Source organism: Sceloporus occidentalis, unplaced genomic scaffold, assembly GCF_023333645.1.
Source record: "Sceloporus occidentalis isolate IW3139 unplaced genomic scaffold, rSceOcc1.0.p SCAF_5, whole genome shotgun sequence".
NCBI lineage: Eukaryota > Metazoa > Chordata > Lepidosauria > Squamata > Phrynosomatidae > Sceloporus > Sceloporus occidentalis.
In genome coordinates this window covers 87,735,799-87,753,293 of record NW_028316985.1, presented here as the reverse complement: position 1 = coordinate 87,753,293, position 17,495 = coordinate 87,735,799, and the positions used below count along the sequence as shown (strand labels likewise).

Here is a 17,495-nt window from a genome sequence, read left to right as displayed (position 1 = left end):
CCCCTACACCACTTCAGTGTGATGATTATAAAGAAACCTAGTTTCCTTCCACCCCCTTATACACACCACTTGAATCTGGTGATTGTGAGGCAACCTGTGATGTTTATACTATGATGCACTCATGATACTTTTAGTGGTGGTCAAACTCAGGATTATGTGAGTTTGTGAATTATGTGAAGGATATATGGAATGCCGGTAAATAAAGAATATATGGTAAGGTTGGCAGTTGAAAGGTAACAAACAACCTTCCATTCTAGAACAGTGAGGTGGGCATTCTGAAAAGAGATGGAAACAGAGCAGTTCAACAGATAAGATGAGGTATTTCAGTATTTCCAGTTCCCAAAGTCTATCCCCAACTTTGCATAGATTTCAAGCTTCAGACCAGCTTCAAAAACGAGCAAACATGATATAAGGTAAAGAATAAGACTTGCTTCAAGAAGCGCAAAGGGAAATTGATTCAGCCCAAGTGGGAACCAAGTGGAACCAAATGGAATTTGAATCCGCCCTGGTCCCCACTGGCAGTGGCTTTTCCCAGGCCTCTCCATCCCTGGCCATGCCTCCCTCTGTCCTCAGCCTTCTTCCCAGCCTGCTTCCTCCATACCTCAGGCCTCTCCGCCATGCTGCCTGGTCTTTCCTATTTGGCCCCTGCCTTGTTCTGATGCAAAGATAGTTAGAACCATGTTTGGGGTGATTTGGTTCAGAACCTGTTTTAACAAGTAAGAGGGAATTAAGCCTTAATTGGAGGGGGGGAAATCAGATTCTGAAAAATAAGCTGGTTAAACATTTATTTCTTAATTTTGTATATAATGTTTTTGCATACTTGAAAGGGAACTTTACCATTTTAAAAAATGTCAATCAATTCATTTTGTTAGGGGTAAATTGATCCATTTTGTACATGCTGAAAGTGAGTAGAAAGCAATCCAGCAGTTTAAGTATTTCATGGTGACCAAAATCTATTCCTTACTTTAACTGGTTTTCTAAATATCACAGTTGTACATTTTCAGGGAGACTGGAAGAAAAGAAACAGGAGCTGATGTAAACACTTCATTACTTCTGATCGCTAAAGTCTGTCATTTTATTTCTTTGTCTGTTTCTCTCAACCATATTTTGTCAGTACTGATTGCAGTGATTAAATATTATTTCTCCATTCATCAAGCAAATACATTGGTGCAGGAAGGAAGAACTGGAGACAAACTGAAGCAATACGTTGACTACTACTTTAGGAATAGCCTGGAAAAGTAAAGGTTAGAGTCTCATGTATCAAAAATTAACATCCATTCAATAAGTCATTTATAGGAAAGAAAGCAGATAATTGGTCATTGTTCCTTTCCTGCTAGATGTTCTCTTCAAACTATGATGTTTAACGTTTGTTTGATCATATGTGAACTTCTTTCCAGCATTCAAATTGTTTTACAGGTTAATTTCTTTAAAGCAAGTGAGTTGAAAATGAGTTGAATTTTAACAAGATTTTAAAAAGTAAACAGTGAATAATAAGAAAAAAAATCTCATGTGAAGTAAAGCATAACAATTGTTGAAATGATTCAAGAAGAGATAAGTGTGAAAATGTCACAGAAAAGCATCAACAATGTCAAGGTAGGTCCTCAGATGGTATCCTTTGCTGCAGAGAAAGAGATTTGACTATTTGTCTTTGTTGACTGGTTGGCTCAGTGGAGATGTCATTGTCATGAATCAACATTTTTTGATACTTCTTTAGTGACTTCTTTGCAGATTTGCATGGGATTGTCCTATGAAAGAAGATATCTGCAGTTGGCACATTCTTTGAAGATGTGTGATGAGAATAATTACATTAAACATTTGGCAAAATTAAGAAAGCAAATAATAACAAAAAGTCTCATGAGGTAAGAAATATTACTTCTTATATTGCTGCTTCTTCAAAGAGAACAAATTTAAAAACATTACAAATTTCTGTTGATTGCCAAATCCAAAGGTTTTACTTTTCCTGGAGTTTTTTCTCCTTGGTCTTTTCAATAATGTTTTTATATCTCCCCCCTCCCCCTTTAGCAGGTTAGAAGGACATATTGAAAATTAAAGGAACTTTGTATGTGACCTTCTCTTTAGCAACTGGCAAGAAAACCTTTAAAATTCATATATAATGATGGGCCAAAAAAGCCACCAACTTCAGTGTGAAAAACAACACAAGCACCACAGTAGATACTCAAAAGGTAAGACTCTGGTTGAAAAAAAAAGGAGTTTCAGATAATTTTTCCTTACTGTTCAAATGAATCACTGAACACATAGCACCATTTTAATGTTTTTTTCTCATTTCTAATTTCTTTTGTAAATTTGGAGGGAATTTGGAAAATTGAACTGAAATGTACTCCATCCATTCTGCATTCAGTATTAGTTATTCTGCTTCTTGTCTGAGAGGGAAAGAGAACTGGAATAGAATCCAGAAAAATCAGTGCAGTTTAATATTGAAGCAAACTGGGGAAAGCATATTTAGGAACTCAACAGTGCATCTATTTCTATTACAGAGGCCATCCAGAGAGAGACAAACTGGAGACAGATGAGTGGTAAGGAATTAATACCTCCAGTAAATCAATCTCTTGGTCCACTTACTACATGTGTATTAGCAAAATGGGTTAAACAAGGAGGGAAGTAACCTTGGAAACACCCTAAACCCAATGGTATATCTTTTTTTTTCCCAAAAGAAAGAAGCATGCATGTTGCTTTTAAGGTTAATCTGAAACTCTTTAGCAATCTGAGAAATGGAGTAAAAATGTCAGATAGTAATGAATGCAGAAGATAAACCTCCAGGAATAAAGCAAAGAAAGGAAAGCAGAATCAGCCATGACTGGTGAAGAAACATCCTCAAAAGATCAAGAATAAGAAAGCACCTTACTAATGATTGGTTATGAAGCAATTATCCAGACCTTCAAGGATTCAGTGCTGAAGCTTGTTCAGGAAATCAGTTCAGTCCCTTGCTGAGGAAGAAGAAATAACATCAGCAATGAAATCTTTTTGAATAAGGAACGTTCTATGTCCATTTAGGTTGTTTCTTTCTGTGGAAGAAAGCAACAGAGCCTGCAGGCCTTGCCTTTGCGCAAGAGTACAACAATGGGAGAAATGGAAGGAGAGAATAGGGAATAGCAGTGGGGCGCTTGCACATGGCTCTTGCTCATGGCATGCCCAGGCTAATGCTGACTGCCACTTTTGGGGTCGGGAAGGAATTTTCCTCCAGGGCGGATTGGCCTGAGATCCTGGAGGTTTTTCGCCTTCCCCTGGGCACTGAGCAGGAGTCACTTGCCAGGTTAGTTGGCACATTCAGTTTCTTAGTACACTTACTAAATGTTTATTAGCATAATGTGTTAAACAAGGAGGGAAGTAGCGTTGGAAACACCCTAAACCCAATGGTATATCTTTTTTCAAAAGAAAGAAGCATGCATGTTGCTTTTACGGTTAATCTGAAACTCTTTAGCAATCTGAGAAATGGAGTAAAAATGTCAGATAGTAATGAATGCAGAAGATAAACCACCAGAAATAAAGCAAAGAAAGGAAAGCAGAATCAGCCTTAACAGGAGAAGAAACATCCCAAAGAGATCAAGAATAAGAAGGAACCTTACTAACAGTTGGTTATGAAGAAATTATCCGGACCTTCAAGGATTCAGTGCTGATCCTTGTTCAGGAAATCAGTTGAGTCCCTTGTGAGGAAGAAGAAATAGCTTCAGCAATCAAAGCTTTATGAATAAGGAACGTTCTTTGTCCATTTAGGTTGTTTCTTTCTGTGGAAGAGAGCAACAGAGCCTGCAGGCCTTGCCTTTGCGCAAGAGTACAACAATGGGAGAAATGGAAGGAGGGTATAGGGAATAGCAGTGGGGCGTTTGGGCATGGCTCTTGCTCATGGCATGCCCAGGCTAATGCTGACTGCCACTTTTGGGGTCGGGAAGGAATTTTGCTCCAGGGCGGATTGGCCTGAGATCCTGGAGGTTTTTCGCCTTCCCCTGGGCACTGAGCAGGAGTCACTTGCCAGGTTAATTGGCACATTCAAATCCATTTAAAAAAATCATGATAAAGATAATAAAAATATTAAATCCAACATAAACAGAAATAAGAGTTAATAAAATAAAAATAAATTTATTACTAAAAACCTGTTTCTTGTCTCCTTTGCCTTTTTCTCTGGTCTGTTAAGCACACTGCTATTACCTGCTGTTGCATGGATTCTGGGACAACATGGCTTGCTGTGCAGCTAGCTACGTATATGGGCTTATATATTAAGGAGCCCTGGTGGCGCAGTGGTTAAATGCCTGTACTGCAGCCATTCACTCAAGACCACAAGGTTGCGAGTTCAAGACCAGCAAAAGGGCCCAAGCTCGACTCAGGCTTGCATCCTTCCGAGGTCGCTAAAATGAGTACCCAGACTGTTGGGGGCAAATTAGCTTACTTGCTAATTAGCTTACTTGCTGTTCACCGCTATGATCTTTGGAATAGCGGTATATAAATAAAAACAAAAAAATATATATTAGAATTCTTGATTGTGTCTGCCTTGTAGTTTCTGCAATATCCTCACAAGGGGAGCCTGGGGGATCTGGACTGCAGCAGGGGACCCCTTAAGTGGGGTGACATGACTGCTCCTCTGGTTTTGGGCCGCAATGGGCTCTTGCCTGTGTCCCTTTAAAAGTATGAAGAGATGGGGGGGAGTGGGGAGAGGCTCTGTGGGGGGAGAGACCCCAGGGTTACTTTACTTTACTTTAATTTTTAAAAATTTATTCTTTTAGACGTTAATTTAAAATCTTCTCTTCTTACCAAATTTTCACTTTAACCTCATGGAACTATTTACAAGTAAATACATTTAGGCTGTGTGTATGACATTGTCATTTTAAGGTGTCATTTTAATTTTGTTAATTGTTTATGCCACAACAATTGCCATTCCATTGATATATGGGAATTGTGATTTGTAGCAATAGAAACCGTAATTTATATTTCTATACCACTTCACAGTGAACTCAACACTTTCTAAGCAGCTTACAGTCTGTAAGCCAATTGCCCACAATAAACTCGGTCCTCAATACACATTTGCTTAGAAGCAGATTGCAACTGACCAGTCAAGTCAAGGTACTGGGCTCCCAAGTCCAAATATGAAGAACACTCCAGGGGAAAAAATTATACAAATCTTCTGTCTTTCTACAGCCATATGGGCACCGTCCTTTAACTTCTGTTAGGTGCAAAGTATTTAAATTGCACAGAGTTAAATGGATCTTAAGGTCATGTAGACATGAAAAGGCTAAACAAGGGGACAATCTTACCGGGTTAATGGTGAAATTCTTACAAAAAGTAATGAAAAGGCAATCATCCACTAGTGCTGCATTTTCCTGGAAATCAATATCAGCTAAGTGCTTGCAATTTCCAGTTGAGCACCATTATAGGCTTTTGCAACCCAAACTAGATTTGACAGACCGTTTTCGTCCCATGAATATAGTGCCATTTCTTCATATGCCACTAAAACTAAACAGGAAACCAACTGAAAAATTATCTTGAGCCAATAATAAAAGGCTGTTTTCTGAGCCAACATTTTACCTGAACAGCATGGAGATTCCATAGATACGATAGCCCAGAGCTCTTGTTAGAAATTTATGAAACATCTGAACATGGGGATCTGAGGTGCACATCAGTGTTCAGGTGAAACACAACTCTGTTGATCCACCTGACTGTACAGAAGGTGTTGATGCCTTTAAAAGTAATAAGATGGTTGAGGTTTAACAAACTAGAACGTAAATATAAAGATTAAACAAACAAACTGAATATACAAATGTTATTTGTGGTGCATGTAACTTCTTCAGATAATGCATTTTAATCTGTCCAAGATGGGGAAAGGTGGCCATTCTCTTTAAAGATAAAGATCACAAGCTGGACTTTGCTTGGCTCTTGAATGACCATATAGCAGACCATGGCCAAGGAGCCTTGCCCATCTTAGGCAATCGTGCCCATGCCAATTATCTCTGCTTTGGGACAGATTCAGACCTAGCACTGTAACACATTGGGTTTCCATCAAAACTGGACTCCAGAAGATTATATCCTTTATCATCTTGATCTGTACTCTGGTGGGGAGCCTAGAATTCTCTGCCAGAGAGACAACAGTATTCTGCCATTTTCTTATGCTCCAGTAGCAAGCATCCAAGTTGGGGGGGGGGGGGTATCTTAGCTTATCTTACAAGAATAGTAAATCAGTCAATTCAATCCAGAGATGTGTTCAGAGGAGTCACCTTTTTCTTCAAGACAAGCGAGTTGCAGTGCAATAATGGTTGAGTCACCCTCATTCTGAAAATATTTCAAAATCCAAAATATTCTAAAAACCAAAACTTTTTTCATGGGTGGCTGACATAGTGACACCTTTGCTTTATGACAGTTCAGTGTACACACACTTTCTTTCAAGCACACAATTATTTTAAAATATTGTATAACATTTATTTCAGGCTATGTGTATAAATGTACATATAAAACAAAAATGTTTTTAGCTTTGGCTCACATCTCCAAGATCACAGAATGATGGAACTGTAGAGTTGGAAGAGACCACAAGGATCATCTAATCCAACCCCCTGAAATGCAAGAAGACTCAGACAAAGCATTCCTGACAGATTGACATACAGACCCTCTTTAAAAACCTCCAAAAAATGAGTCTCTGCCACTTTCTGAGGCTGCACAATTCACTGTTGAGGGGTTCTCTCTAGTTGTTACCCAAAATGCTAGGGTCCATGGAGGGCACCCACAATTGTATCCAAAGGGGGATAGGAATTTAGCTCAATAGGAGATTGCAAGAGGGCTCTGCATAATGTTTAAGCCAGAATTTAGCCTATGTATAATGGTTCCAAACCAAGAACTCCAGACAGCAGATTCAAAATCAGTTTACTGTAGTTCATTAATTTAGAGGAATTCAACATTCATGCAAGACATGCATAAACGCAACAACTAAGATACAAAAGGTGGTAGTGAATATTATTATTATTAACCTTTATTTATGAAGCGCTGTAAATTTACACAGCGCTGTACATACAAACTTTTTAATTAGACGGTCCCCTGCCCTCGGGCTTACAATCTAAAAAGACATGACACAAAAGGAGAAGGGAGTGGTGGAGGGAAAGGGTAAGAGGTCCAGCAATTCCTCTCTACCTCCAAGGCCTGGACCAAGGCAGATGGACTGGAGGGAGGGCTTGGCTTCATAATGGATGGTTAATCTTCTTCCAGGGAAATACATACTCTCAAGTAGGATAATACATATACAGTACATAGCAATACAGGAAATGGTTCCATAAACAGGCACCAAAAGAACATCAAATAGTAAACGACAATTATCCAATGCCTGGGAAGGCTTCTCTGAACAGGATGGTTTTCAACTCCGTTTTGAAGCTGGATAAAGAAGTGATGGCTCTTGCTTGCGGGGGCAGAAGGTTCCAGGAGTGAGGGACAGCAAGTGAAAAGGGGCGAATCCGGGATGGGGCAGAGGAAACCCTGGGCTGGGACAGAAGACCTTGACTACCAGAACGGAGGGCCCTAGCGACTTTTGGGTTGCAGAGGGGAATGCTATTCCAGTTCCAGAAGTGAAGTGCTGATTGGGGGAAAGTTGTGACTTGGGGGTGGATCAGACATCTGCTTAGAAAATTGAATTTTCAGTGTTAAGGATGCAATACAAACTTGCTTAGAAGCAGATTGCAACTGACCAATCAAGTTAAGGTACTGGGTTCCCAAGTCCAAATACGAAGAACGTTCCAGGAAACAATCTTAAGGTCATGTGGTCAAGAAAAGGCTAAATAAGGGGACAATCTTCCAGGGTAAATGGTGAAATTTTTATAAAAAGTAATGGAATGGCAATTATCCACTAGTGCAGCATTTTCAATATCAGCTGAGGGCCTTGCTATTTCCAGTTGAGCACCATGGTAGCTTTTGCAACCCAGTAGTTTGAAAATCCCAAACTGGATTTAAGATGACATTCTGGGCCCTTTTCTTCATATGCCACTAAGACTGAATGGGAAACCAACTGAAAAATTATCTTGAGTCAATAATAAATGGCTGTTTTCTGAGCCAACTTTTTAACTGAACAGCATGGAGATTCCATATATATGATAGCTTTGGGGGAAGATTTGGGGGCTCCCAGAGCTCTTGTTAGAAATTTATGCTGTATTGAGTCAAAATCTGACACGTCTGAGTGGACCCACACTTCAGCCTCATACAACAACTGGAGCAATATATTACACTTGTAGAGCTCAAGGCATGGTAACACAAACCTACCACCAGAATGTGCTGAGTATCAAAAATAGCATTAGCTGATATATCAGCTGCAGCTACAGTACCTTTGAAGGGTGTAGACCAGCATCCAGAGTCCTTAAATGTTACCCGTAGGGATTTATAATGCCTAAGGCCACACACAAATGGCCAAAAAGCACCGTCATGGGTCCAATTTTAGGGCTCGGGAGAACAGAGCATCCACACACTCCCGTCTACCACAAAACAGGTGTTCACATGGGGGCCACCATGATGACGTATGCACCGCGTCACGTTCAAATAGCACTGTGCCATGTGTATGTCATCTGTGCATGCAAGGGCAGCAATGGCTTGCCACACTCACCCTGAAAAGAACCTGCCAGGAGCAGGGTTTTTTTTAGGGCTCCCAAAGGCTGCGTGGTTTTGTTGCTGCGGCCTCTGTCCGGGGAAGAAAGAAGTGGTGTCTCGCCTCCCTTTTACCCCATCTGTCAAGCCCCTAACTTGCCCCAGTTGTTGGTTATTGAGCTGCCATTGATATTTCTGCCTTCTCCTTCCAACCACTCTTTTTCACAGTATTCCCCTAGCATGGAGATTCCATAGATACAATAGCCTTGGGGGAAGATTTGGGGGCTCTCAGAGCTCTTGTTAGAAATTTATGAAACATCTGAACATGGAGATCTGAGGTGTGCTCGACATCAGTGTTCAGGTGAAACACAACTCTGTTGATCCATCTGATTGTAGAGAAGGTGTTGATGCCTTAAACAGTAATACAATGGATGAAGTTTAACAAACTGGAGCTTAAATATAAAGATTATCCATACAAACTGAATATACATGTGTTATTCATTGTGCAAGTAACTTCTCCAGATAATGCATTTCAATGTATCCAAGATGGGGCAAGGTAGGCATTCTCTTTAAATATATAGATCACAAGCTAGACTTTGCTTGGCTTCTGAATGACCATATAGTAGACCATGGCCAAGGTGCCTTGCCCATCTTAGGCAATTGTGCCCATGCCAATTATCTCTGCTTTCGGACAGATTCAGACCTAACACTGTGACACATTGTGTTTACGTGAAAACTGGACTTCAGAAGACTTCATCCTTTATAATCCTAGGATCTGTACTCTGGTGGGGAGCCTAGAATTCTCTGCCAGAGAGACAACAGTGTTCTCCCATTTTCTTATGCTCCAGTCAGGAAGCATCCAAATGGAGAGTTATCTTACAAGAATACTAAATCAGTCCATTCAATCCAGGGACGTGTTCAGAGGAGTCACTGTTTTCTGCAGGACAAGCGAGTTGCAATGCAAGAATGGTTGAGTCACCCCCATTCTGAAAATATTTAAAATCCAAAATATTGTAAAAACTAAAAGTTTTTTTTTCATGGGTGGCTGATAAAGTGACACCTTTGCTTTCTGACAGTTCAGTGTACACAAACTTTCTTTCATGCTTAATGTTTAAAATTTATTTCAGGCTATGTGTATAAATGTACATATGAAACAAAAATGTTTTTAGCCTTGCATCACATCTCCAAGATCACAGAATCATGGAATTGTAGAGTTGGAAGAGACCAAAAGGATCATCTATTTCAAGCCCGTGAAATGCAAGGAGACGCAGACAAAGCATTCCTGTCAGATTGGCATCCAGACACTGTTTAAAAACCTCCAAAAATGAGACTCCACCACTTTCTGAGGCTGCACAATTCACTGTTGAACAGCTCTTACTTTCAGGTTCTTTCTAGTTGTTACCCAAAATGCTAGGGTCCCAGGAGAGCACCCACAACTGTATTCAAAGGGAGAATACACTAAATCAGTAGGAAGCTGTGAGAGAGACCTTTGTAATGTTGAAAAGCCAGGCTTTAGTCTGTTTATAACAGTTCCAAACCAAGAACTCTAGACAGCAGATTCCAAATCGGTTCAGTTTAGTAATTTACAGGAATTCAACATTCATATAAGACATGCACACACATAACAACTAAGATACAAAAGGTGGTAGCAGATAGTGACTCATGGGTTGCAATGGGCAATACTATACCGATACCAGAAGTGAAGTTCTGAATGGAAGAAGGCTCTGACTTGGGGGTGGCTCAGACCACTGCCTAGAAAAGTTAGGTCAGCCAGCAATACTGAGGAGTCAAGCTAAACTCTGGCAGAGTGCCTGCCTGATCCTAAACTAGACTGAATCAAAGATGTCCAAACATGCCTATTTATAGGGTAAAATGTATTCTGTGGCAGTGTCTCAGGAGTTTGAGTGAATATTCCAGAAGGAAGCATGACCAGAGATGTGTGGAAAAGACAGGCATACAAAGAGGTGCCATCTCCAGAAGGAAATGCCCTTTGATTTCCAACCTTCTGGTAATTATTCAGTGCATCACCCACTATCACATTCCAATGTGAAAGGATTATGCAGGTTCTTTTCTCAATAGTCTAATTTAGGGCTTCCAAACGGAGCCTTCTTGATCTCCTGCTTGTTCTTGTTTATGATATAACACACCTTGAAACCAATGGGGCAGTTTAATGGGGATTATTTTAAAGAAAGGGCCAACATGATGTAATGGTTTGAGCACTGGACTAGGACACTGGAAGACCAGGGATCGAATCCGAACTCAACCATGGAAACCCACTCTGTGACACTCCCTCGGCCTGAGAGGATGGAAATGGCATACCCTCTCTGAAGAAATGTGCTGAGATAACCCTACAATAGGTTTGCCTTGGGGTTGCCATAAGCTGGCAATGACTTGAAGGCACCCAAGAACAAGAACAACAAACTTAAAAGTCCAGTTCTTTCAGTGGGATGTTGTCATGACTCATTTTAGCAGGACCAGCTCCTGACTGTTTAGCTGTGTACACGAAGAGCCAGTGAGCCAGTTTTTAAGTTTATTTCTCATTCTGTATAACAAATGGTACCATCCAATTTCACACAGATAAATCTTAATGTGTACATTACGTAAGTATGTTGTCTATAAAGAGAAAACTATAGAGTACAAATAAGCACATGGAGGATAAAATGTTTTAGAATCGGCTTTAATGCTTTGGATGGGTGCGGTTGCTTACCTTTGCTTTATTTCAAAGAAGATCCCTTGGCTTGGACCCCATAGAGAACTTTCACTTCAGCAGTTGTTGTAAAGTTGAATATAAAGCAGTTGCCAAAACTCTGCAAAGCATATGGTCTGTCATTAAATCATGGGAATCACAAGATGTACTTGCTTTGCTAATTTTTGTAGCAAAAGAGTCTTTGCTTGTGGGTGGACACCCCACAACAATTTTTTGAGGTGCAGCCTTTATTTCCACCCATTTACAGTAACACCTATACATGATTTTCAAGGAAATATAGCCTCTATGCTATATCATGTCTGAAAAAGCTGAGTTTGAGTTTAAATCATGCAACATGTTGCATATGAGGGAACATTTTCTCCATTGCAAGTTGGCATTGCTCATGTGGGAAGAAAGAAACAACAGATATTAATAAAAAGGGACCTGACACCTATGTGGAAGAAGAGGTTATTTATTGCTGCAAGTCTTAAAGAAGCATATATACGTCCCCTGGTACTGGAGGCCATGTACTGAATAGCATTTGGTGAAGAACAAAGTGAGAAAGTTTGCTTGTGCTTGGGAATTTCCAATAAACAGTGTGGCGGTGGTTCATTCCATTTTTGTCTGCTATGCTCTTTAATATCACATGAAACATCTGAACAAGGTGATCTGAGGTAGACTGAACATTACTGTTCAGATGGAACACAACTTTGTCAATCCATTAGATGGCAGAGAATATGCTGATAGCTTAAACTAGTAATAAGATGGTTGAGATCTAACAAATTGAAGCTTAAATTAAAATGATTAATCAAACAAACTGAATCTACAAGTGTTCCTGGTAGTGAATGTAACTTCTCCAGATGTAGCATTTCAACCTATTCAGGATGGGACAATGTGAGCACTCTCTTTGAAAATAAAGACCACAAACCAAACCTTGCTTCGCTCCTGAATGTCCATATAGCAGACCAAAGCCAAAGTGCTTTGCCCAGTTTAGGCAGGTGGGCCAATGCCAATTTTCTCTGCTTTTGGATAGGCTCACACCTAACAACATGGCACATTGTGTTACATCAAGACTGGACTCCAGAAAACACCTTCCAAATAATCCTGGGATCTGTACTCTGGTGAGGGATTTAGAATTATCTGCTACAAAACAACAACACTCCCCCCATTTTCCTATATTCCTGGGAAGCAGAGGGTTACATTGCAAGTCAGTCACAGACTATCCAACATGAATGAGGATAAAACAAAAGGGTGGTGGTCAGCCAGTAGAGGAGTAGTTATAACAAGCCAGCAGTCCAGATACCAGAAACCCTCTCGGAGTAAACAAAGCCACCAAAGCAAAGCCAGTCCAAGGTCAAGGAAAGATAAATGCCAATGCAAAGTCAATCACCCAGAAAAGATGGTTATGAACAAGAAAGACACTGTGGTTTGCTAGGAGAATTATGGCCGTCTCCCTCCTCATCACGAGGTGCCTAATTAATCAGAGTCTCCCACCTAACAGTCACTGACATCAATGTCTATCTGTTCATAACTGAGCAAAGGACAGTGGTGTCCTTCAGCACCTTCAGCTTCTGTCAGCTCCAACTGGGGGGCAGGAACCTTTATTACTTCAGCCTCTCACTCCTGGGACCTTCATTATCAGGAGCTGTCCTGCTTACCTCTACTGAGGACAGCATAGAAGGGGAATATGCAAAGGAGTAGTCCAGAGTCCAGTAAAAGGGTCACACAGTACCAGTCAGTCAGTCACAGCAAAGAGCAGAGGCAGGAGCATAGTCACAAGGCAAATTCAGAGGTCACATAACTTGAATCCAAGAGCAAGGAATACAGGCACAACAAGGCCTGATAGTGATGCCTGCTGCTGTTGTCCTGCCCTGGACAACTTGTCATGTAGATTTTTCTTTTAAATGCAGCCTAATAGCCTCTCAGTTAAGTGGGCTCTTGCCAAGATGTGCCTCATTTGGCTTGCACACTGGTGTGTCATGGCCTTAAATCAGTTTGAATCTATTACATAATGTGGAAAATTAATTATATTAATTATTTTCATTTCTTATAACCACTTCTATACTAGTTTCTTGTGGATTTTGGTGTGGCCTTTTCCCAGGGGCAGCCCATGGTGCCAAAAATTCAAAGATACAGCTATGTTAGTCTGGAAAATCAGTATGCAAAGGGATTTTTGCACCTTTGAAACCAATTGAAAGAGAGAGGATGGTAGCATGAGCTTTCATAGACTTGATCACTTCCTCAGATGCAAGAGGACCAAGGTCCGTGTAGTGAATCCTCTCTTGGTTTTCATCGTAAAAGGAAGTGTTCCTTCTGAACAAGTTCAGTGCCTTGGATAGTTCTTTTAAAGATCACAATAAGAAACAGAGCAGTTTCATTCCCCCAACTGACATGAGAACCAGTATTGCCTGAACCTCCAACCAGTAGATCTGGGCCCTCAAGAAATTTGAGCCTGGGATCATATTCTGCTGGACCAACAGAGCACCCTACACAAGCAGCCACCAGTGCATTTGTGTATCTCTTTGTGTGGACTCTACTGCCTGTTTTCCCGATAACACAGAGCAGTGGATTATTCCCACAATTGAGGCCTACTTCTGCGATGTGACAATTGTGTGTTCTCCAACAAAGGCCTTCTGGTTTATTTCATTTAAAATTATGCAGGGCAGAATCCTGGTGCTTTGTGACAGTGGTAACACTTCTTCCATGGCTGCACAGAGAAGGAAAGAGAAGACAGGCAAAATTTGCCAGCTCTGAGTGGTTTCTTTCTCTAGCCTGTTATTTCCTTCACAGCCTTTCTCTTTTTGCTGTCATCATTTACATGCTAGCATAGCTAGGCTAGTGTAGTATACAAACAGAATTACTCCACAGATATATAAGAGGCCTAAATACTCTAAAGCCACCAGATCTCATCTGATCTTGGACACTAAGCAGAGGAAACCACCTGAATATTCCTTTCCAAAGAAAACCCTATGAACTTCATGGGGTCGCCATATGTCGACAGGGGACTTGAAGGCATGCACAACACACACACAACCCTGCCTTATGCAGAGTCAGACTGCCAGTCTGTTTTGGTTAGCATTTCTAAGATAACTGGCAGCAGGTCTCTTAGATTTCTCTCTTAGATCTCTCCCAGTTCTGAGTGAATGCAAGAACAAAATCTGGACACCTCTTCATCAACTTCTTCCTTGTCTATTTTCTTTCTTACCGCCTCATGCAAAGGATTGCCTCTATCATTGAGCTATATGATGTTACATGATAACGTTTATGGAATTAACACAAGAGTATAATGAACCATTCAACCAGCTAGTGTTTTCCTGGGGTTGCAGATACCTTTCCTTCTCTCCTTTCTCTGCTCAGCTGTTTCCCAGTTTTGGGGGCTATGACTATAGCCCAGGGGTGTATATGAAACATAAATCAATCTTAGAGATGTGACCCAAGTCTACACATAAAATTGATTTATGTTTCATATACACGTACACGTAGCCTAGAGGTACTCTAATATAGTATTTTAAATAAATGTATGCATGAAACAAAGTTTATTTACACTAAACCATTAGAAAGCAAAGGTGTCACTATCTTACCCATAAATGAAAAAGGTTTTGGTTTTTTTAATATTAAGGAATTCTTGATGCAGTAGACTCAACCTGTATATTGTTTCAGCTGTTTTGTTTTAACATATTGCAAGCCATTTGGGTCCCATATTAGAAAACGGCAGGATATTAAATAAATAAATAAATAAATAAATAATGCTTAGTCTCCCCTGCCCCCACAGTTTGCCATTTGCACATTGTGATTATGATGACATTGGTGATGTTTCTGTTGTAGCACACTCATAAAGCTTTCAGTGATGCATTGAGCTTAGTAGCAAGCAAGGGGAAGGAGGAAGGGAGTTTTCATGGGAGACACTTGAAGTTTCTTGGGAGTCACTTTTCTGTTAAAGGGGGAGGGCATTCAGCACAAAATAGAACTAAGAGAAAGGAAAATATTGTGTATATTTGTGTTTGATACCAAAAGCAAAACCAACCAACCATTTCCCCATCAAAATTTCAAAACTTTATCTGGCCAAGTGACTGTTCCTTAGATTTCCTTTATTTGTCTGAAATCAAGGATATTGAGATAAAGAATGGTTAAAGTGATGCTATTTAAGTCTATGCTGCTTGGAGCATGGAGGCAAAATGGTGCAATCAATGTGGAATAATCAAAGGACCTCTGTTCCATTTAAATACACAGAACAAAAGGCAAGGCTGGCAGTTCAGTTCTAGAATGAACAGATGTAGATTCCAAAGGAGATGAGAACAAAGGAATCCAACAGGTAAGGTGGGTATTTCAATACTTCCGGTTGCCCAACTTGATCTTTTTACTTTGCCTGGGTCTCTAAATAATCTTTGTCTAGAAAAATGACGGGATTTCCCATGGTCCTAAAGATATGATATGAAGCACAGTAATGTGTGTGTGTGTGTGTGTGTGTGTATTCTAGAAGAGGAAAGAGTATTTCCAGTGAATATAACTTTCTGGTAAGCAAAGAAAGAGCAGGGCCTGAAAAAAAGAGTGGGTTATTGGTGTTTGTTAAGCCCTTTCTTAATAGCTTCTTCAAAGTCATTCTAGAGAAATATTTTCCATGGTAAGAATTTTATTTCACCATTTTCTACATGACCTCTCTGCAGATTTAAAAGGAAACTTTCAAATTTAAAAAGAACTGCAAACACCTCTGTTTTATAAGATGTAGCAGTAAGACCTTCCAAATTAAGGTATGTTTTCAAATGTCTTCGATATAAAATAAGATGATGATAGCATGACAGTACTTTTCCCTCCACAAGAGTGTTTAAAATATCTTAGGTTAATATGAGGTAGAAGTGAGTTCTTATTAAGAGGTTCTGTAGAGAGAGAGAAAGGGGAATTCTGAACTGTTCAAAATATCTGAATATCAAAATATCTACAGTAGTTCAACATTTTAAAGATCATTTGTTAAATCTCTTCAGGCCTATTTAAAGCACAGCTCAACCAGGAGAGGAATTGATTAAGTAACTATTGACTCCAAAAGTCAAACTATATGAAATGAAAGCTGAATTTATGCACTGCAATGACTACAACAATGTGCAGGTGAGAAGGAGGCAAGTATGAGAACTTTTATGGTTTAAAAAAGAAATAAAAGATGGGTTGCTCTCTACAATTCATGTTCTTTATCGAATATTAGCAGAAAGGCTAGTGATCATATATTAACATTGGTTGAAAAAAAGCAGCTAAATAATATGAAGAATAAATTGAATGAGGAAAGAAGTTGTGCTCCTTTTAAAATGCCCAATATCACGGTAAGGAGGTCAGGTGAGAAGTAAGAAACACAGTTCTAGAACAAAAAGTTGTATACTCTGGAAAGACTGGAATACAACAGTCTAGCTGATGTGATACACATTGTAGTATTTGTAGTTCTGTATGCTTTGTTTTGCCTGATTCTCTAAATAATGTTGCCTAGGAGAAAGATGGAAGTTCAGGTTTCTTTCAATGTTATAAAAGAACAAACATGCCCCAAAGTATATGACACGAGGTACAGAAATGAGTGGAAAAGTGAGAAGGATTTCCAAAAAGCATCTCCAACATTTTGGTAAGTCCCCAAAAAGGTAGGTCCCTTCATTGGGAAGAGAACAGATTCCTCTTTTTCCTCATGTGACAGCATCTTGCAACTAAGCACCGGGAAATATTTATTATAGTTAAAAGATTATGCCATCTGTTTTATAAATGACCTCTTTGCAGATCTGAAAGGAAGTGGAATCCTCTTGTTCTCTGGAGAGAAAGAGAAAGATACGTCTTTAAGGTAAATTTTCATATGCAATAAGCTCAGAAGGACACAGAATTTCAAAAGACTGTTTTTACTTGCAGGGATTACCTTAGTTTAAAAAGGATAAAGAAATGAATTGTAAAGTAATATAAGCTCACAAGGAATTGTGTTATAGAGCCACAGGTTTCCAGCTCATCCAGGAGAGGAACTGAATAAGTAAATACCAACTGTAAAAGTCAAACTATATGAAACTGAAACTAAATGTGTGCACTGGAAAAACTACAATAATATGTATGTAAGAAGGAGGCAAACGTGAGAACTAGTCTTATTTTTAAAAAGAAAAACAAGGTATGAAGTCCTCAGCTACACTGGTACGCTCTCTCCATTTCACATGTTATTTATCTAATATTAGGAAAAAAGAAACAAAAGAAATGACACTGGATCATATATTAACATTGGCATAAAGACAGAAGGTAA

General features: G+C 39.7%; 1 long non-coding RNA gene across 2 annotated transcripts; it reads left to right on the top strand.

The window, feature by feature from the left end:
- The first annotated feature begins 1,101 nt into the window (after positions 1 to 1,101).
- LOC149312444 (uncharacterized) lies at positions 1,102 to 4,111 on the top strand. Of its 2 annotated transcripts, XR_016281409.1 has the most exons (3): positions 1,102 to 1,859; positions 2,080 to 2,183; positions 2,496 to 4,111. It is a non-coding gene; the product is annotated as an uncharacterized LOC149312444 (long non-coding RNA). The 2 variants fall into 2 exon arrangements; XR_016281408.1 differs by having other exon boundaries at positions 2,080 to 4,111.
- The last annotated feature ends 13,384 nt before the right edge of the window (positions 4,112 to 17,495 follow it).